The sequence below is a fragment of the Macrotis lagotis genome, chromosome X (assembly GCF_037893015.1).
Source record: "Macrotis lagotis isolate mMagLag1 chromosome X, bilby.v1.9.chrom.fasta, whole genome shotgun sequence".
Taxonomy (NCBI): Eukaryota; Metazoa; Chordata; class Mammalia; order Peramelemorphia; family Peramelidae; genus Macrotis; species Macrotis lagotis.
Genome location: NC_133666.1, coordinates 308489449 through 308512495, shown reverse-complemented (window position 1 = coordinate 308512495; position 23047 = coordinate 308489449). Strand labels below are relative to the sequence as shown.

Sequence of the window (23047 nt, the reverse complement as noted above, 5' to 3'; positions counted from 1 at the left end):
GGACACAGGAGTTTAGACCTCCTCCTTTTCCAACCTGCCTCAATTCAACCCTTTGTTAGTATTTGGTGGGACTGCCCACTCTGGGGACTCATTGTATAAATGTCAAACTCCATGAGGACACCCCATGGATTTAAGCTATTGCAGCTCAAGTGATTCATCAATCTTAGCCACCCCAGTAGTAGGCATCCCTAAGCCTGGGCCCCCATACCCAGCCACAAAGTGCTTTCTTCACATCACTCCATTGATATTGATAGAGTAAATATTATTCCCATTTCAGGGGGGAAAGGAAGGCTAAGATAATAAAGGAACCCAACTAAAGTCACATAGTATTGAACTAGTGATTTGAACCTACTTGACGACTTCAAACCCAACAATTTTTTCATTTTATCATAATATTTCTTAACCACATGCTCTAATACTTAGTAGGGCTTATTAAATACTATTTCTTTGGTTGATGAGCAGACATTAAATGAGGTGAAGTTTAGGGGCAGACTATTAGACTAGAAAAATTGGTTGTGCCCTTGGTGAGAGGGCATACCTTCCTTTATTCAATAAATATCTATCGATAGCTTAGGGGGGAAAACAGAGGTAAGAGAGGATGCCATCTCTGCAGGGCTGTAGATACCCTTCTCTCCTAGGGCAGATGGGGGTTAGGAAGGGCAAGGAATGCTGTTCTTATCTTCGATAAGGTCAGTTGATAGGTACTTGAATTTCTTTGTGCATTTTATTTTAGCTGGTTAGGGCTGGAGGCAGCCAACGCTAGCTACATAGTTAAAACCCTAATAGTTTAGGAAACTATGGCACTCTATACTGGAGATAAGCCTGTTTATAATCTGCTAGCTACATAGTTAAAACCCTAATAGTTTAGGAAACTATGGTACTCTATACTGGAGATCAGCCTGCTTATAATCTGCTAGCTACATAGTTAAAACCCTAATAGTTTAGGAAACTATGGTACTCTATACTGGAGATAAGCCTGTTTATAATCTGCTAGCTACATAGTTAAAACCCTAATAGTTTAGGAAACTATGGTACTCTATACTGGAGATCAGCCTGCTTATAATCTGCATACATAAAGAGAGTAGAAGCACAAGTCTTACTTAGCTACACAGAGGTTTGAGACCAGATCATTTATACAAAGTTGTAAATTTACTCATCTGCTCTTTTTCTCATTAGTTTCCACTGAGAAGTTAACAGCAAAATATTTTTCTCGTAGCACAATCCAGTGTGTGTGTGTGTGTGTGTGTGTGTGTGTGTGTAGTATTTGGGTGGCTATTTAAGTGACCCCTTGTTACTGTGAATTTCCTGTGCAGAAGGTTATAATGGAGAGAAGGGGAGGAATGAGAAGGAATGTTTTGATAAACTTGGGATAGGTTGGATAGGGAGGGGAGGGCAGATGGATGAATGATTCAGGATGGACACAGTCTGGAAATCTAAGGTAAGAATGTTTTATTTTTAGTAAAATTTACCTTTAAAAAAGATAAAATATAATAATCAGTTACAAAGAAAACTTAGCACAGATAATCTTTAGTCAGCCTACTCAGTATACTTAAAATATTTGATTTTAAGAAATATTTGCACAGAACTTTTCAAAAACATTCATTATATAAAGCAGAGTACTCCTACCTTCATAATTGCTCCACATTTCTTTCTCGTCTTTTCAAAAGGAACAATTTAATACAGAGATGTTTATTTTCAATTGCTTAAGTCTCCTAAATGAATTACTCTAGGTAAATACGTTCAGGAATCAAAGCCATATTTACAAAGTCTCATTATATTTAGTGGGGAAGAGACAGGGTTTATATAATATTTATAACAATCGTCTTTTCCTTGTCATCAGACAACCTTTCTGCTAACTAACCCTTGTTCTATGATCTCATACAGTTTGGATAAAGGCATAAAGGTGACCCACTCCTCAAATTTTTTGATATCTGTAAGATAGGAGGGATATCTGGCTCACTGAATGACTATCAGAATAAGAAAAGATTTTTGTCAGACTTAGAAACATTTCTTCAAAATGAGTAAGAAAATATTTAGTAGGGATAATGGTAAAGTTCATTACTTTGGCTTAAAAAGTCAACTTCAAAACTAATGGTTAAGGGAGACATGGAAATATAATATTTCTATAAAAATGTTGATGGGGTGGGGAAGGATTAGCTAGGATGATCCTAGAAATAGGAGCTAGGAAAAGGATTTATTATAGTATATAATAGATCAAGATATAATCTGTGCTAGCTGAGTCAAGAGTGTGAATAATCAAAGGTAGAGCATTTTCCAGAAAGCGCTCCAAAGACTCAGACAAAAGTTTCACTTGTTAGGGGCTTTGCCTCTTTTGGAGGAGATAATTATTTGGATTTTAATGGAAGTTCTATAGCACAGAGGTTGGGAGTCTGAGGAGCCTGAGAGTTAGAAGTGCCGGGGTCATATTGAATCAAAGGGTTGTCATCGAAAGGGAACTAGGGACTATCCAGTTCAACTCTTTCTCACACTATTTTGTTTTATTTCTTTTAACTAAAATTTATTTTCTTTCCTTCTTAACTCCTTCCCATCATAAAAAAGGGGAAAAAAAACCTTGAAATTAATAAGCACAGTCAAGCAAAACAAATTCCCATATTGACCATGTCCACAAATATGAGTCTCAGTCTGTACTTTGAGTCTATCCCTTCTCTATTAATGGCTATATAGAATTCATCATCATCAGTCTGGTGGAACATTGATCAGAGTTCCCAAGTCTTTCAGAGCTATTTGTCAAACTTTCATTTTTATGAACGAGGCAGCCAACATCAGGGGAACTTAAGTGATTTATCAAAGGTCATCTAATCCTATGTTAGGGCAAGTCACTTCCTCCTTCTGAGTCTCCATTTCTTCACTTATTCAAGAAGATCTTCTAAAATGCTTGGAATAGATGATCTCTAAGGTCATTTACAGATCTCAGTCTATGTGTTTTTAAACCATCTGATACAACCATTTTATAAATACTTCTTGAATAAATGAAGAAACTGAGGCCTGAAAGGTGGACTCCTGCAGTCAAATCCAGTATATTTTTCTGTCTTCTGATATTCTGCCCTACTATGCTCACTTTTAAAAATTTCCCTTTTGTTTATTCCTCCTATTTCATGGTTTTCTTTCTTTTCCCTTAGTCCTAGTTCCTAATTCACAAAATGACTAATAATGTAAACATGTTAAACACAAATGTACATGTAAAATGCTCACTAGACAGTTTGCTGCTGAGGGGAACAGAGTGGGAAGGGAGGGTGGAAGAAAATTTGTGAAACTTATAAATATTCAAGTGGATGAATATTGAAAAACTTTTATAACATGTAATTGAAAAAATAATCAAAAATAATATTCTATCTTTATGCTTTAGTATCTCAATTTATTAGAATTATCTTATTATAAATGATAAATGTTATTGTTTGGTACTTTGTGCATCCTGAACTTGTCCTTGTTCTGCTTGAAGTTGGTATATTAACGTTGGAAGTGTCATACAATTGAGCATCAACAGTGAGACAATAAACTGTGCATAGAATTAGGGTGAGATCTTGCTAACAAATGATCCTCTCCATGAGAGGGTCCAGGCAGGACAGCGGTCTCGTGGCTGGGTGAGCCGGCCCTTGAGTTCACAGAGAGTTCTGTCCTGGATGTGCTTGCTCATTGGGCAGTGACTTTGGCAGAAGCCCCGAGATGGCAGAGAAGGGCTCATTCAGATCCCCAATTATCACATCAACGGGTGGATTTGTTATTTACTTCCAGTGCGAAGTTTGGATGGACTCCTTGTCCTTCACTTTAAACTCCCTGGCCATTCTTGGATTATGTAGTGACCTTCGCACTAGTGTCAGCTCTGTTCTCTACAAGAGCCATGTGCAGGGTGGCCATCTGATGGGTCATATGCTGCTGGAATGGAAATCTCTTTAAAAAAATAAATTCTTTGTAATTGTTAGTTCAGCAATTATCGATAATCATAAACATTTCAGGAATTGAAGAAGGAAGACTGTTATAAGAAACTGAACTTCTACCTTATCCACATAGTGGTTCCAAAGAATTACATATATTTTATACATAGACACATAGACACATGTATTTGTGTCTGTGTGTGTATATATACAGGCATGCATGTAAACATACACGTATTATAGGATAGTAACAAATTTTAGAAAGTTAATTTTTTTAGTTAAAACATCTATTTTTCTTTCAACCTCTCTATCTTTTAAACAACAAAACCCCAAACCTTATAATAAATACATCAGTCAAGCAAAACAAATTTCTGTATTGATTAGCTTAAAAAATTATGTATCATTCTTCACTCTGAATATATGTTTAGGTGATAAGTAGAGTGATACATCTTTGCTCTTCTGGAATCATGGTTGAATGTTACATTGATCGGAGTTCCTTTTAAAGTTATGTTCCTTTACCATGTTGCTGCTAGTGTAGATTGTTCTTTTAGTTCATCTCCTTTCATTCTTTATCAGTTTATCCAAGTCTTTCCTGGTTCTCTGAAGCTATACCTTTCATAATTTCTTATAATAGAGGAATATTCCATTATTTTCTCATATCATAGCTCAGTCTCCATCTAATAGGTACTCTTTTAGTTTAAATAGAAGTTTATTCCCTCCCTTCCCTTTCTATCTCTCTCTCCCTCCTTCTTTGAGGTTGTCAGGGTTCAGTGACTTCCCAGAGATTGTGAGCTAGTTAGTGTCTGAGACTGAATTTGAACTTGAGTCCTACCGACTCTAGTGCCAGTGCTTTATCCAATACACCATCTTGCTGCCCTTAAATGGAAATTTCTTTTTCAGTTGGATATTGTAGTATAAGGGTGAACTCTAGAGCAACCCAGGTATAAACTGTCTGAAAAATGCCTTTGTGCTGTTTGATATGGCTAATGAAGCTGGTCAAAGATTCTAGTCCTAACTGCCATCTAACATCTGTGTGACCTTGGGCAAATCATTTAAACTTGTTGAAGGGAACAAGGACTTAGCGTGTGCCTATTGTATTCTTGGCACAATGCTACATACCTTGCCCATGTTTTATTTGATCCTCCCTGCAACCTCCTGAGAAAGATCATATTTTTATTCCCATTTTACAGTAGAGGAAACTGAGGCAGACAGCGATTAATTGACTTACTAAGGTGTCATGCAACCCTGAATATGTGAGGTCAGAACTGAAATTTGGTCTTCCTGAGTCCAGGCCCATGACTATCCCCCAAGCCACCTAGTTGCCAATGAACCTTTACATTTATCACTTTAAATGAGTAATCTATATAAAAATCTATATTACCTATGCAGTTAATATAATTATATATATTTAATCTATATAAAGTTCTTTGAAAACTGCAAAGTGGTATACAAAGTAGATATATTATTATGGATATGTATATGTATATATATATATATATATATGTATGTATATATAGCTAACATTGCCTTAAGTTTTCCAGCAATCCTCTTAGACAGCTAGGTGGTGAATAATAGAGCACTGACCTTGGAGTCCGGAGGACGGGAGTTCAAATCCAGCCTCAGACACTTGACTGACTAGCTGTGTGACCTTGGGCAAGTCAGTTACTGTGATTGCCTTGCTTCCAGGGCCATCTCCAGTCATTCTGATCCATATCTGGTCACTGGACCCAGGTGACTGTGGAGGAGAAAGTGAGGCTGGTGACTTAGCACAGCATCCCCTCATTCAGATCCAACTCATGGGCTCATCTTGGCATCACCTCACTGATGTTGTGGTCTTCAAAAATGAAGTACAAACATTATTATCATTTCAGCATTCCTCTTAGGTAGATTGTAAACAATAATCCTAGAAAGGTAGAAGCTATTATTGTCTCCATTGTCTCCAGCTTAAAAAAGGGAGCTTGAGAGGTAATTTTCTTCTCAGGACCTCCCATCTAGTGTGAGTGGAATTGTTTCACAATTGGGTAGTATTTGAACTCAAGTCTTTCTGACTCCAAATCTGTTATTTGATTCCCTGTTTCACCTAGGTGTCTCTATGTTTTTACTTGTTTGGGACCAAGTTGGAAAAGACTTTAAGAACTAAACAAAGGAGTTCAGATTTTATTCTAGAGGCAGTAGGAAGCTTCTAGGATTTATTGAGTATAAAAGAGTGCTTGGTCAGATCTGAGCTTGAGAAAGTCATACTGACGGCTTTGGGCAAGATGGACAGAAATGGAGAGATCCTGAGTCAGGATGATTATTAGGAGGCTATTAAAATAATAAGGGGAGAGATAATGCCCCAAACCAAGGCAGTCATCGTGATTAGAGAGAAGGGATCAGAAAGGGCTAGATTTGGCTACTAATTGGATATATCAGGTAAGAAGGGTGAGGAGCTGAGGATAATTCCAAGGTTGCAAGCTTGGAAGAAGGCTTTCAACAGAAATAGGGAAGATGGAATAAGGGTGAATTTTGGGAGATAGTGAAGTTTCATTTTGGACATATGAGTATGAGATATAACTGGGATATCTAGTTGGAAATATCCAATGGGCAATACTTCCTAGTGGTAATGAAAAAGATAGCCACCACCCACCCCTTTACTTGCCCTAAGCCAGATCCCTTAACCCTTTTTTGTTTCTGCTCATTAACCTCAGTTAATATCCAAGAAGACATTGATGGCTGTATTATAATAATTTGTGTAGGAGTTGGCCAAGATGATTTCTGAGGACTCTTCTATCTCTATCTTTAAAATTGGTAAGTGAATTGCCCAAAGTCAGATGGTTAGCTAGGACTAGAAGTATGAAATCCCAAGTCTTCTGGTAGCTTCAGTGAACTTCCCCTAGATCAGACTACTCCAAATTCATTCATATATAAGCATTTATAAAGTACCTAGTGTGTTAGATGCTGAGGCTACAAAGACACAAAGAGAAACAATCCCTCCCTTCAAGGAACTTAAGTTTTATTGGTGGAAAACAGGAGGTAAACAGACATATTAATAAAGCAGATTACAAAGTAGACAATGTCTGGTGACTAGGAGGAGGATCAGGATAGACTTTCTGTAGGAGCTGACCTTTGCCTTGAAAAAAATTCAGATATTTCATGATGGTAGAAATGAGGAGGGATTGCATTATAGACGTGGGACAATCTATGTGAAGGCATGGAGGCTGGAGATGGATTATCATGTGTGGAGAGCAAGCAGCCCAGTTTGGTTGTGATGCAGAGCATATGGTAGAGAGTAATGTATAACAAATCTGGAAAAGAAGAGTAGAACTATATTGGGAAGGTCTTAAAATAGCAAAGGGGAATTTATCTTTTGTCCTGGAAGCAAGAGGGAGCCAATGTAACTTCTTGAAGTGACTTGTCCAAAAGAAAAAAAGCATAAAAAAATGGCAAGAGTTAATATATTGTAGAGGTTAAAAAAAAGGGACACTTATGCATTGTTGGTAGAACTGTGAAATGGTGCTACCAATTTGTAAAGCAATTTGGAATTATGCAAATATGTTGATTTTAGTGGCCATAATCTTTGAACCAGAGATTGCATTACTGGGGTTGTCAGAGGAAAGGGATACTTAGGATAAAAATGGAAATGAAATAAATAGAAAATATCAATAAAAGCTTATTTAAAATATTTTTTAAAAGTGACCTGAGCTATGAGTATCAAGTTGATAATAGTGTGGAGGATGATTTGAGAAGGGAGAGGCTGAATCAAAGGAGACCAATTAGGAAGCTGTTGCAATAGGCTAGGTGAGAGGATAATGAATGCTTAAACTAGGATGATGACTATGTGTATAGAGAGAAGGGAAGGGGATATATTATAAAGGTAGTCTTGTTGACTGAATGGATATCATGAATGACTTTCAGAGGTGAGAAAGAAGGAAGCCTCTTCTTGGGTTGGGAACTTGAGTGATTGGAAGAATGTTAGTTCCCACAACAGAAATGAGGAATTTAATATGAGGTAGAGGGTTTGAGGGAAAGACAATGTGTTGTGTTTTGAACATGTTGAATTTGAGATGCCCGATCATCAGACATCCAGTTGGAGATGTCTAATAGGCAGCTAGTGAAAGGATGGAAGTTGAGAAGAGACTGGGGCTGTATAAAACTGGGGGTCCTTTTCATTGAGATAATGGTTGACTCTATGAAAGCTGATGAAGCAACAGAGGGGAAAAAGGTCTAAAACAGACATAAGGCATAGGGGGGATGGGGCATGGATGATAATCCAGCAAAGAGGAATAAGAAGGAGTCAGGAGACTCAGCAGTGACCCCATATCCTTGGGAGGAGAATATGGAGGAGACATTAGTCAACAATGACAGATTCTGCAGAGAGGCCAAGAAGGACAAAGCCTGAGAAAAGGCCATCCAGTTTAGCAATTAAGAGTTTACTGGTAATATTAGAGCAGTTTCAGTTGAGAGATAAGATCAATAACCAAACTGTAAGGGATGAGGTTAATGAGTATAGAAGGCATTTTCTGGGAATTTGAGTGTTAAAAGGAAGGGAAGAATTATAAGACATTAATTAGCTTGAGGAAATGATAGCTAGCAAGTGAAGATTTTTGTTTTTTGTTTTTGTTATTTAATGAGATAGGAAGTTTTGAGGATATATGGAAGTAGTGAGGAAAGAGCCAATGGATGAGGAACTACTGAAAATCAGTTGGAGAGAAGAGGACTTGACTCAATTTTCATCTGAGGCCAAGTCTGCTGAGGGCAAGGCAGAGGCAGATAGTGTCTACTACAAAGTACAGGGAATCAATAAGAAAAGAGTAAACCCTGAGGGTCCATTTGATACACAACAGATTTGTAGTAGATCAGCTTAGCAGGGTGATTTCTTCCTACCATGTAAAGAAATGTGGTTGTACATGAGTGGTCAGACTTTAGAGAAGCAAGAAAAGAATTACAGATGGAACTGATGCTGAGAGAAGGGAACATAGCCAGGACAACATTGTACCCATAAATGAGAACATTGAGAGTTGATCAGCTACGATGGATGCAATGTCCTCTCAGCAGAGATCTAAGAGTTCACAACCCTGGGAGACCTGTTAAGGGCAATGCCATCTACATCCAGGGGAAAAAACAAACATGGAATCGGAATGTATACTATGTACTATGTTCACTTTCTTAAGATTTCTTTTATGTTTTCCCTTCTTATCTCACGGTTTTCTTTCTTTTCCCTTAGTCCTAATTCCTCTTACACAAAATGATTAATATGTTAAACACAAATGTACGTGTACACAACTGGACATGTACAACTTTTGCCAGACTGTTCATCACCTGGGGGATGGGGGGGTCTGTGGTAGAAAAATGTGTATCTTAGACATTTACAAATAGAGGAATGTTGAAAATCTGCCATACCGTATAATTGGAAAAATAAAATATCAATTAAAAAAATAAAGAAATGTGATTAAAGGAGCAGAGCATTCAGGTGGTAGTTTAGAATCTATTGAGCAGCAATAGGAAGTACTCAAGTGTACAGGAGAGTCTAAAGATGAATTGCACAGCTAGAGTTAAGTTTCAAAAGGAAATAAAATGGAACTGGAGCAGCGTTGGGGGGGGTAGAAATATTTGGAAGTGAAGACAGAATGGTTTAGGAGAAGTGAGTCTTAAGGAATGTTGGAAGAGTGGGAGGTCATGGTCAGAGAAACTAGTCATGGACCCGAAATCAGGAGGACCTGAGTTCAGATCCTGCCTCAATCAATTACTAGCTGAGTGACCTTGTGCCTCAATTTCCTTATCTGTAAAATGGGAATAATAATAACACCTACTTTCCATGGCTGTTGTGAGAATCAAATGAGACAATGATTGTCAAGTACTCAGGTTTATGACTAGCATATAGTGCTATCCAGATGTTATTGTTGTTATTAGTTATAAATTGTGGATATAGAACTTTTTTTTGAATTATAAAGATTTTATTTATTTTGAGTTTTACAATTTTTCCCCTGATCTTACTTCCCTCCCCCCACCCCCCACAGAAGGCAATTTGCTGGTCTTTACATTGTTTCCATGATATGCATTGATCCAAATTGAACATGATGAGAGAGAAATCATGGATATGGAACATTTGTGGGAGATGATGAGATGAAAGTATGACCAATTCTGTATGTGGCTGAAATAGGATGAAGATGAAAATCATGGGAGTTGAGGTTGCCAAGCTAGGAAGCAGGCATTTGAGGTGACATCATCCTATGACTCAACTTCCCCAAGTATAAGGACAGGGATAGGATAGGATAGGAAGATTGTGAGACAGACTCCCAAGTCCCTGAGAGAGGAAGTGTGACCTGGGGGCTGGCAGACAGATACATTTGGATGGAGTGACCCTCACGGAATGAGAAGTTGCTGAGTGGGGAGGGGAAACTTCAGGAGGTGGTACTGAGGATTAAGAAATGTTTCTATCCCGATTTATCTTGTAAATTTACCCCCCCCCCCATAAGACTGAACTCCTTGAGAGCTGGGACTACTTTTTTTTTGCCTTCATTTATATCCCCCAGGTCCTTTTTAAATGCCCGTTCACTGACTTCTCTCATTCCCCATTTGCCAGGGGGGCAGCAGTAAAGGGGTATCTAGTACTGGAGAAGTTGAACAGGAGACACTATTTAGGAGAGGGGAGAGCAAGGATTCTCTGGTTGCAGAGATGGAAAGAATTTAAGAGGAATAGATTTAACAAGCATGGTAGTTTTTTATCAAAAGAAGAAGGTTCCCAAAAGCTTTATGAGGGGGAGAGTGAAACAGAGTAAGGCTAACTTCTCTTTCATTCATAGTGCTCAGCCTGTGTTACTCACCTTAAGGGAATTTGAAAGAGGCAGAAGACATGGTAGCCCTCACCTTTACAGAACTGATACCTTATGGGCGAGAATGCCCAAGGAGAGGAGAATAGTGATGCAGTCTTAGAATCAGGAACTTGAAAAAGCCAGTAAATTGCTTAGAGGAAGGTAAGAATCAGTGGCTGAGCTAGGCAGGCTCTCTTGTGGTCTGGGGTCTATGGTCAGGAATAGTGTTATTCTAGGACATGATGGGAGGAGGAAGCCTCTGGTTTCCTGGTTATGTGAGGGTGGATTAGATTTAGTCTGTCTCATTATTAGGTATCAGTTCACTTGGAACAGGTCTGCACTCTTAGCATTTCCTGGTCAAATCCCTCAAGGGCAGCCAGCAGCTTCCACTAAAACCCCTGCTTGGTTTTTCTCAGGGGGCACACAATCCGTAGCTGTTTAAATCTTCACAAGTACTTGTAAATAAGCCTGAGGCCGCATACCAACCCTGTGAAGCTTTACATTTTGCTTCTAACTTCTCTACAACATCTTAAATCTTTCTGGTACCCAGCCAGTGGATTCTCTCAGCCAACAGGGTCCTTTTGCAGCCGGAGGACTCAGCTAACCTTCACCGCTGCTGGAGTCACTTTTTATTTTGTTGTCATAGTAAAAAAAGATTCGTGGTGAGCAGGCATGTAATGTGATTGTTTATATGCTTTCTAATGCTACTTGGAGATCGCTTTTGTTATACCTACAACTTAAGGTGTCATAGTTTTAAATAGGCTCAAGGACTTTATTAAGATGCTGTCTTAGTACAACCTGAAATGACAGGGCCTCTCATATGCATATTTAACAAAATAGTGCAAAGCTAACTCAGACAACAGACCAAACCAGGGCAAAGCCCGTTAGCCAAAAATGTGTAAAGGATCTTCAGACAGGGGTATATAGGAAGGCCTATGTCATATCTGAACTAATGTTTTCACATTTGTACATGATTTACACCTACCCAAGCAGTGGTCTTTATTATTCTACAGTTTTTAAACCATATGTATTCCCATTTATGCCAGAAATTTTCCCCATGAAAATTCTGTTCTGTTGTTTTCTCTGTTGGCATGAAGTTCCTGCTGGAAAAATAAAAGAAGAGAGAAGGGGTTACCCAATATCTCACAGAAAGTACCCAGGTGCCCCTTCTGCAGTTGACATTTTAGACAGATTTCATTTATCTACCTTTTTAAGGAGTTATATTAATGTTTTACAATGACCTTTCCACTTCCTCCTTGAAACTTTCTCTCCCCTTGGTTTCTGTGATACTGTACTGATCTGATTCTCCTTTTACCTTCACGATAAGGCCTCTTCACTTTCTTTCCTTGGCTCCATTTCCTGACCCTTAGATTTTTCCTGGAGATATATGCAGTCCTTTTCTCATTCTAGTAAAACTCTTTTTTCCTTTGTGATCTTCTATGGATTCCCCAATTCTAGTTGATTGTGGCCTCCCTCCATCATTTTGAATATGCCAGTAGTTAGGTATGAGTATGGGTAAGGTGTGTGGGAGGGATTTGGGAGCATAAAAAGGAGTTATTTCTCCTGATAGAGGAGAAATAATCTTTCAGGGCAAGGACTGTTAAACTCTTGACTTTGCATCTCCAGTGCTTAGTTCAGGACCCATAACTTAGTAGGAGCTCAGTAAACATCTGTTCTTAATTGCCTGATTTGTTTCTCCAGGCTGGAATCTTTCATTGTTTTATGGTCATCTCCATTTATTAAATACCAACTATGTCTTAGGCACTCCCCCCCCCAAAAAAAAACCAAGCACAAACAAGGAAAAAAATCCAAAACTCAGTTGCTCTCCTCCCAGAACTTACATATCAGATTAAACATGAATAAATACAAAATATATATAAAGGGACATCAAGGTGATTTGCAAGGAGGGACACTAGTATTTGGGGGTAGGATGGTCACGAGAATTTTCTTGTATGGGGGGGGTGGTGCTTTTGCTGAACTTTAAAGGAAGTAAAGGATTCTAAAAGGTGAAGGTGAAGAGAGAGTGTGTCCCAGAGTGCATGGGGTGGGGCAGATGATTTGGGCAATGACATACAGGTGGAAGTAGGTATACCATTTAGGAGGAATAGCAAAGAGGCAGATCACTTTGGAATGGAATGGAATGGAAATCATGTGTAATAAACTTAGAAGTGTAGAATGACTCCAGATTCAGAAGGGCTTAAGTACTGAACAAAAGAGGATATATTTTTATCCTAGCAGCAATGTGGAGCCACTGGAGTGTTTTGAACATGGGATTGACGTCTTTACCTATTTATCTTTAACCAACACCATAAAATTTATTTTGTTTGTAATTGGATTCATTATCTTCTCCTGAAAACCTGCTCCTCTTTCCAGTTTTCTTATTTCTGTTACTGATACCACCATATTCTTAGTGATCCTGGTTCAAAACCTCCTAGTATTTTCGATCCCTCTCTTTTTTTGTTCCTTTGCAGATCTCAAGTCTTTTCTATTCTTCCTCTATAGTATCTCTTACATCCATTCATTTCTTTTTTGTTTCCATAGCTACCATCCTATTTTTAGAACCTTATTAGACTTGCTTATTTGTCATCAACATTTCTCCTTCTATTCTGTCTTTCCTTCCTCTAATCAATAAGAAATTTTTGTTGTTCAGTTGTTTCAGTTGTTCCTGACTCTTTCCCCCATTTAGGTTTTCTTGGTGGAGAGTAGAGGTTGTTTACCATTTCCTTCTCCAGCTCATTTTTGCAAATGAGGAAACTGAGGCAAGCAGGATTAAATGACTTGCCCAGTGTCAAAGAGCTTAGACATACAGTGTATTAGGTCAGATTTGAACTCAATCAGGAAGACTCCAGGCTTGTGCCATCTTAACTGCCAAGCTGATGAGAAATAGTGGTGTTAATAAGGAGAGCATTAAATCTGGGCTCAGAGGGTCTTGTTTTATATTTTAGCTGTGCTGTTTTTACTTGAATGCCTAGAAAAATCATTTTCCCTTTCTTGGCCTCAGTTTCCACATATGTAAAATTAGATAGTTGGACTAGATGAATGACCTCTAAGATTTCTTTAATTCTAAATCCTATGGTTCCTCCAGCAGGGTTCCTCAGTAAACTCATCCAGACCCTCATCCAGTCCTAGTATAAACCTAATTTTTAAATTAATGGCAGATGGTAGTAAGCAGCTACTTGAAAACAATAAGGAAAAGACCTGTGGTTTTTGTGAGCCTCATCATGGGGGAGTTCTTGCTGGGGGAAATTTCTTCAGCAATGATAATTATAGCCATTTTGTTATTTAATAGATAAGCGCTAGGGAGATGTCTGAAGCATGTAGAGGCTATGCATATTGTCCAAGGTCAAGTCAGCAACAAGGATTGGTTTCATTAGGTTCCACTATCCCCACTGACTTGAAAACTTTCACAGATGAAAAATTCGTTACTCCTGGAGACAGACCATCTGATTTTAAACATCTCTAATTGTTTAGAAGTTCTTTTATTTGTTGTTAACTAAAAATTTCCTCTCTTTGTCTTCTGCCTATTGCTGCTGGTTCTGCCATCTTGGAAAGACTCAGCCCTGCAAATCCTACTTTTGTTAAAAATTTTTGTCATTTTTTAAAATATTTTTATTTTTGCAAGGCAGTAGGGTTTAGTGGCTTGCCCAAGGTCACACAGCTAGGTAATTATTCACTGTCTGAGGCCAGATTTGAACCTAGGTCCTCCTGACTCCATCTACTGTACCACCTAGCTGCCCCTTTGTCACTCCTTTTAAAACCATTTTAGGGATTTTATTTCTCACAAAATAAACTTGTGACACTCTGGAGTTTTGGTTTTTGTAGCTATTGGGTTGTGATTTTTGTAAGTCTTCCTGGATGTAGCCTCAAGTTATCTTTCCAAGCTCATCTTTTACTATTTTCTTAGCATTTATTCTATGTTTGAGCTGTACTGAACTACTCCCACTCATCTAATTTTTTTTTTTAGTTTATTTTTTTTTGCAAGGCAAATGGGGTTAAGTGACTTGCCCAAGGCCACACAGCTAGGTAATTATTAACTGTCTGAGGTCAGATTTGAACCCAGGTACTCCTGACTCCAGAGCCGGTGCTTTACCTAGCCGCCCCACTCATCTGATTTCTCTGTGAAACCTTATCTGAATCCCACCTCTCCCCTCCCTAGCTAGAAATCATCTCCCTCCCATGAGCTAATAGAGTGCTTTATAAATCTTTCCTAGCAATTATTGCATCTCACCTCACCTTAGTATTCATGTCCATGTTTTATGCTCCTTTGTCTATAAGCTTCATGATTATCTTAATGGTTTTTGTGTCTTTCCCATAGCACTCAGCAACATGTTTTATTCATAATAGATGATTGCTCATTCTTCCTTTCTATATTTATGTGTATATATGTATTACACACATATATCTGAATAATTTTTTTAATACATCAAGGATATAGATAATGTTGTTCATGTTTATGTGTTTATGTTCCAACCCTCTGGTGATAATCACTCTAATACTTAAATTTAAAATGCACTGTCCATACTTGAGTCAGTTCTGGATCTATACTTGAAGTCTCTCCAAATTAGTAGAACCTTCCAGAGCTTGTGTTCCATTAAATAGCCTTTGAGGAGCCAGGTTCAATTTCACATATCTGATTAGGACTTTAATAGAAGATTAGATGAATAAATAAATGAAATCATTATATGGTACTTGGTTTAAATTTCCAAAGAATTCAGTTTTATTTAAAAGTAGACTGTTTTGATGATTTGTTTTTTTTCCCCTTTTTAAAAAGTGTGTAGCTTGATGAAAATATTTTTTTCATTTGTTCCTATGAAACCTTCATTTTTTTTTTCCCTTTTACTACTGTGTTCCCTGGAAGACTAGAGAGGTCTAGAGGTGGGAAAGGAAAGGAAAGGAATGTCCATAGGGTGAATAAAAACGATTGTCTCCCAGTACCAGAGGGCACTGGACTGTGATATGCTGGTAAATGTTTAACAATCAGCTTTCCCCTCACCAAAACATGTCCTCAGAATCACTTTTAAGTTTAATCTGCATGATTAATAATTTCTGCATCACTTTCTTAAATCTTGAGTCTAGACAATCAACAACAAAAATAATCAAGCCCTGATTTGTTGTAACATTTGCTGCTTTCCAGGGTATAACTGCATCACAGTCAAGAGATCAAGGCTTTATAGGCTTTATCACTGTGGAGTTCAGACATAGAGAGAAACGAGTACCCAGATGGATACCATACATACATACATTCAGTCTGAGCCTTAGCTAAGCTCGAAAAGTTTCTTCTCATCTCACTTTGCTCAGCCTTTCCTCGTCTCCTTTACTCCAGATTCTTCGTGGGATTTCCATTGAATTCTTCCCTGCTTGGATGCCTCATTCTACTCTAGATTAAGTCAGGACTTCTGTTGGGGGAGATCCTGTTTGAGAAGCTCGTCGGCTCTGACACCTTCAACTCCCTTAGCATGGAGTGGTAATTTTTCTTCATGCTTCTTTTATTTCCCCTCAAACGCCAAATTATGTGTATCAGCAGAAATTATTTAATAGGGGAAAATCTGAAAAAAGAGTTTTGAGCTTTATTCCCCCACACTTGTGAGGTGGAAACTTATCAGGAGTGTGGCTGGCACTGGCAAAATGCCTTTTTTATTCCAACAGTGAATACCTATCATCTCCATTTATTTAGTTTTGTTTTCCCTTAGAAAACATTTTGAATTTTCTGAGAAAGGAGAAAGGAAGGAGGAGAAATTTTTAGACATCATAGCTTAGGGCTTTCTCTGTACCAGGGGTCTCCAAGCCCCCCACTACCTGTCTTATGTAGAGAGACTGAAATAAGACTAGGAAACAATAGGGAGAAGATGGAAGGGACTTTAGGGCCTTTATTTTCTCGTTGATTTTGGGCAGATCTTAACTACAGTTCCTTGTAGTTGTGCAGTAAATGCTTGTTGACCAACATTCATGTATATTCTTTTGTTTGTGTGTGTGTGTGTGTGCATATATGTGTATATATATATATGTATATATGCATTGTAACTCAAGATCCAAAAGCCTGAAGTGTTTTAATTAGCGAGCAATTAACATGTTTATAAAATTGCCTTCTATTCGAAAGATAAATCAATAGGATCTTAGATACAAAACTGGAGGGAACCTTTGAGATGATCTGCTTCAAACCCCTCGTTCTACAGATCAGTAAACTGAAGTCAGGATGGGTGACACAGGTGATAAGGATCAAGCCAAGAGGATTTGACTCAGTATCCAGGTTACTTTTATTAAAAAAAAAATCACTTCATTTTATGAAATAATTAGCTTTAGGAAGAAAAAGGTAGACAAAAATGCACTATTTACTCAGCATAGTATGGTAAAGAACACTATTGAATGTTTGAAGACTTGGTATTCTATTACCAGCTGTCATCAAATAGCCGTGTGACCTTGGCTCATTCATCTGTCCCTCTGGGCCTGCGCTCTGTGCTCTCATTGCAGAATGAGTTGTTGAACTGATGACTTCTCAAATCCCTTGTAGCCCCAGTGTGTTATGATTGTTTATATAAGCTCATTTGTTATATATTTTACATGACCTTGAACATCAGATATGTTTTCCTTTTAACCCTGCTGACACTTAGAAAAGGGAAAGGTTTCAATATTAGTTTCCTTGTGTCTTAGGCTTGAGAAACTAATAGAAAATCAGGTCTACATTTTTTGCTGTAGAGGATTATCATCAATTTAGAGGTTTCCCTGCTGCCATGCTAATACCAAAGCCAAAAGGAGAGAGATATAATTCAGGTGGAGTTTTGTTTTGTTAGGGGTTCCCCTCACCCCCTTGCCATATTACATTTTTTAATATGAAACTTTAAAAAATCCAGCATTTTATAGGAAGAATGTGTGGGCTAGTTTGGCTGTTTTGATGTTGTCTGTTATTTTGAAGGACTTTTGATTTCGCTAAGAACATATCTTTTATCCTTTTCCTCTTTCATTAATATTCCCTCTTCATCCCCTTATTTACTGATATCCTTTTTCTTTTGTAATTTTTCTTTTTTCCTCCTTTCTTTTTTCCTTACTCTTTCTTCTTCCTTCCTTCCTTTCATTCCTTTTCTTTCCCTCTTTCTCTCTCTCTTTCTCTTTCTCTTTTTTCCTCTCTTTCCTTCCTCCCTTTCTCCCTCCCTCCCTTCCTTCCTTCCTTCCTTCCTTCCTTCCTTCCTTCCTCTTTTTGGCATGACTGCTCCATAGAAACCTTTGTCATTAAACACGGTTGGAAAAGTCAGGAAAAGGACTGTCTCTGTACTGAAATTCATCTGATACATTTTTTGCATTTTGGGGTTTTTTTTGCAAGGCAAATGGGGTTAAGTGGCTTGCCCAAGGCCACACAGCTAGGTAATTATTAAGTGTCTGAGACTGGATTTGAACCCAGGTACTCCTGACTCCAGGGCTGGTGCTTTATCCACTGTGCCACCTAGCCGCCCCAATCTGATACATTTTCCAGAAGCATTGGATCTATAGCTCTAGCCAGGGTGCAGCCATTTAATAGTGGACAATAAAGACAAGTGCAAATATTGTTCTGTGGACACCAGAAAGATTAGTGTGTGATACATGAAACTCCAGGAAAAAAAATGTGTGGCATTTTGTCCATATATAGGCCTTTTACAATTTTTACCCTTGTGCTTTAACTCCATGTACAGAAAAAACTTGAAGGTTTGCTGAAGCAGAAGGGAAAAGAAAAGGAATATTTTTTTCTCCTTTACCAAAGAGGAGAAGAAAACACTTCAAAGAGGCTGCCAGAAGCACTGCTAATATGTCAAACCTCCTGCCTCCCAGTGTAAGTGTCTTTATATGGCAAGTCTTTAATAGTAGAGAACAGTGATGAGACCTTTAGGAGGCCCCAAAGAGAATTATTTTGTGGGGAAATTACTTCAGAAGATTGATGAAACCTGGCTCCGGCCTGGGCTTGGCGCTGTCTCACATGTCCCTGGACTAGCAGAAGGGCCTTCTGAGAACCTCAGTGAGCCGAGTCAGACAAAGGCATGAGGAAGATGGCCTGGGCAGCCTGCTGGGCCGAGTCCATGTCTTGCTCCACTCTCAGGATACCTCATTGTTATCCCCTGAATGATGTGGAAGAAGCATCAGTGGAGGGGCATCCTGCCTGAGGGAGAGGCAGGGGGATGGGGCGAGGAGGGAAAAAAGGGGTTGTAGTGGAGCCTGGGGAGCAGTGCAACTGGCCAAGGAAGTATAGAAGTTGTTGATGTAATAGAAAGATTATTGAATTTAAAATCAGAAGATCTAGATTTGAATAAAGGTTGTATATATTCGATGGTCATGGGTGAGAGGAATCTCAGTGTCCTTATCTTTTAATTCAGTTCTTCAGGCATTTTATTTATTTTTTAACTGATATTTTATTGCTCCAAACATTTTAAAAATGGGAATGAAGCGTTTGTACAAAAGAAAGAATTTTGTTAATCTTTTATTTTGAAGTGAGGTGGAGCCCACACCTGTGTTTTTATTGGACTAAGGAGGGCTTAGAGAGCTGTTCCAGACAGTGAGAGGTTAAGTAGCTAGTCCAGAGTCACACAAGTGCTATGGGTCAGAAGAAGGACTGAGAGGCAAGTTTTCTCTTGGCTATGCTAGTCTGTCTCTTATAACCTCTAAATCAGTTTTTATTACTATCTATAGGTTACAGTGATAATTGCTCTAAAGGTTGGTAGAGAAGTTCAGTCAGAGGTTTGTTTCTTTAGTACCTGTGTGAAGTTGGGAAAATTGCAAAAAATATTTCTCTCTGGACCTCAGTTTTCTTATTTGTTGATTGAAGAAGCTAGATGAAATGATTCCTGTAAAACTTTTCTGTCTCTGAGTTCTATGATCCTAAATATGGGAAGGAATTTACATTTTGAAATGCAGAGATAGTGAGCTCCCTTGTTTCTTTAGAGACCCTATCCAGAATGACTTGTTTTTTTTAATTTTTTTTAGTTTTTTATTTTGCAAAATAAAAAAAAATATTGTCCTATGCACAGCAAAATGTAAGAGGGTTTGTAATATAAAGCAATAAATTTGAATTTCAATTTCAAGAAAGCTTATATAGTAAACATTGTGTTCAGAATTATCCAGCTTTTCTTTGCTTCCTTGTATGTTTTCTTCTGTTCCCTGCTGTACATTGTCTATTTTTTCCACCCTCCCCCACCAGGAGGGCTATAATTAAGCATGGATATATATACATACATATATGTATATAAATATATACATATAGAGACCCACATATACACTTATATAATACTCACAAACACATACACATATGTACCCATATATAATCATTTTAATATATATGTATGTATGTAGATATACATTACATATTCATGCATCTGCATCCACATAGATATAAAGATACACATACACACACACACATATATAAATAATGATTTGTTTGGATTTGTTTTTTGCCTTCTCCTTTTTTGTTGTTCACTTGTTCTTTTCAGTAGTATTGAACTCTATATGATCCCATTTGAAGTTTTCTTGAGAAAGAATAATTTGCCATTTCCTTCTCCAGATCATTTTGCAGATGAGGAAATAGACACAAAGAGGGTTAGTGACTTTCCCAGGGTCACACAGCCAGCAAATGTCTGAGGTCAGATTTGAACTCAGTTCTCCTTGACTCCAGGACCTAGCACTCCAGCCACTGTGCCACCCAGCCATCTTCTTTCTCCTTGCTTTTCCAAGAAAATTCGAATATAGAGGTAGTCTGGAGAGTATATCTTAGTGATGTTCTTCTGCCTTGGCTCTTGTATTCTGTCCACTCTCACTAGCTCTAGTTTAGGTTCATATCACCTCAATTCTGAGCTATTGGAGTTGTTATTGATATGGAAACATCCATAGCTTTGTTAATAAGAACTGCTGCCAATAAAAATTATCAATACACAGAAATTTAAGGGGAAAAATCTGGGTTTATTATGTGCTTAACATAGACTCAGAATTCCTAATGAGCTGAGCAACGTACAGAGATTTCCTCAGGTTTATTATAGTATCCAGTTACATCAGAGAAAGAAAACGTTTTGAATTTATAGCAGTTAGGAGAAGAGAATTTTTACCCACCTAAAGGAAAAAGATTTACATTCAAAGGTAATTTAGGAAGAAATATCACACTTAAATCTAATTTATTTATAAACACTTAGAACGAGGAGTCGAAGAAAATTATTTTACCCCGTCCATTTTCTTAACTGTGTGGAAATAATTGAGTTTTAGCTAATTTAGCAACACTGTGCAAGGGAATTTATAGCCAGTTAGGTCTTTCTTCACAGTTAAAGTGGCTGAGCTGGGAACCCCCTCTCTCCCAAATAAAAAACTCATACAATCACCTAAATGATTTCTCCCATTTCTCCCCATCCAATCTGTTCCTCAAGACATTGTAGACTAGTCTTCCTAATACACCACTCTGATCACATCATTGCCTCCTTTAAAATTTTTCAGTAGCTCCCCATTGTCTACAGATGAAAGTCTTGGCTTGGCATTCATAGCAGACCATGATCAGATTCCAGGCTCCCTTTTCTGGGTGCCATATTTCAGAAGGGACATCGATAAACTGAAACTTTTCCAGAGAAGGGTGACAGGAATGGTGAGAGTGTGCAAAACCATTCCATATAAGGATCAGTTGAAGGATCAGAAATGTTTAATTTGGAAAAACCTAGAAGAGATATGGTAACTGTCTTTAAATATTTGTCATATGGAAGAGAGGAGTTAGGCTTTCTCTATTTGAAACTGGAGGGCAACAAAATCCCTAACAATAGTAACTGCCAAGAAATGAACACGGGCTGCCCCAGAGGGAGGAGGTCATGAATTTTTCTGTCACTGGGGTTGTAGAGAAGATTCATGCTGTAGTTTAAAGTTGGATTAATATGACTTAGGAAGGATTTTCTGGCCCTAAGATTCTATCTTTTTGTGTTCTGTTGTTTATTATCTTTCTCATTTTTTCCCAGCTTAAAATTTCATTTATTCATTGTTTATTTTTTTATTCTTGCTTTGTTTTGCAATACCTTACCCTGTGCTACAAATTGAATTGCTTGAAATCTCTTCTAAGGAAACTCTTTTCTCATCTCTTTTTATTGACATTTCTAAGGTCTATTGGGAGCTTGCTATATAATTTGAAAGTTGAAGCTCCCACATGTGAAACAACCAGAAAACTATATTTTTCCAGCCTTAAATCATGTTTTTAGCTAGTGGCCTAAAGTAAGGTCAGGAAGACCCAAGTTCAAATCTAGCCTCAGACATTTACAAGCCGTGTGATAACTTATCCTCTTTCTGCCTCAGGTTTTTCAACTGTTAAAAAAGAATCATCATGACACCTAGCCAATGAAGGTGTTCTGAGAATCAAATGAAACACTGTAAGAGCTCTTATTAGCATAGTGTCAGTCACATAATAAATTCTTATTCCCTTCCCTTCCCCATGTACTTTTTTCTCTGTATGGTCTTAGAGGCTGGAATGAGCGTGACATGACTGTAGGTGGGGAGGGGAAGAGGAGGGAGTGTTGACACGCCAGCCTATTTCTCTCTGCTCCAAGTCCTGTCCAGCGTTCTGTTCTGTATTAGCAAGCACGTGTCTAAAACCCCAATGCAGATTAGGAGTGCTGGGTTTGCATTTCATAGGTTAGTGACAGCTGGAGGCCAGGTCTCTCTGGCTTCACCTCCCTGACTCTGGGGCCAGGCCTCCTGTTCTCCCATTAGGTTAACATAACTATCCAGTTCTCCCTCAAGATCTTATTAATTGGACTCAGTAATAGCTAGCTCTTACTCCTGCAGTCTTAGGTGCAACCAAAGTTGTCCCTGTTGCAGGTGATCCTTAAATCAGACAGATTCTGAAACATTCCCTTGTTAGGAAATTTGAACAGAGTCTGTTAAAATAGAGCCAACATTTGGGAGGTAATGTTCTAAGGGAGAACAGATAGATAAATTATTCAGTGCCTCTGGAGGGGAGATGAGGTAAGACTGAGGGTACAAAGACTGTTCCATTAGACTGGTAGTCTGATAAAAATCACCAAACTCCCTTTCTCCCTAGGAGGACCTGGGCCTGTCCTTTTTGAGCTGGGAACAATCCAAAGGCAGATTGCTGGGTTTGAGGTGGTTACTGCAGTAAGAGGAAAGAATGGAAACAATGTGATTTTTTTTTTCCCTTTTCTGCTTAAGGGGAAAAAAAGGGGCTGAGGATTTTGAGGTCCTCCCCCAATCCTGCAGGGCAGGTGGTTTGTTTTGAGAAGATGATGGGAGTTCCCTCCCCTTCAGCAGAATACAACTTGGCAGACAAACTCCTTCTGGAAAATTGGCTTGTGTTCATCTATCCTAGTTCTGGGGAAGGCTGAGAAAAAAGGGGAGTGACTTGTCTAGGTTTTACAGTAATAACAGCTG

At 38.3% G+C, this 23047-nt stretch overlaps 1 protein-coding gene across 3 annotated transcripts in view; it reads left to right on the top strand.

Moving 5' to 3' along the window:
- Window positions 1-23047, top strand: part of CTIF (cap binding complex dependent translation initiation factor) — a 464369-nt gene that overhangs the window by 37357 nt on the left and 403965 nt on the right. Inside the window, exon 1 of one of the 3 annotated variants that reach the window (XM_074204167.1) lies at window positions 5407-16148. The exons of the other annotated variants lie outside the window; for them this stretch is intronic. The gene's annotated coding sequence lies outside the window, so the exon portion shown is untranslated. Of the gene's footprint in view, window positions 1-5406; window positions 16149-23047 lie in introns of those variants that run through there. 3 annotated transcript variants of the gene reach the window in all.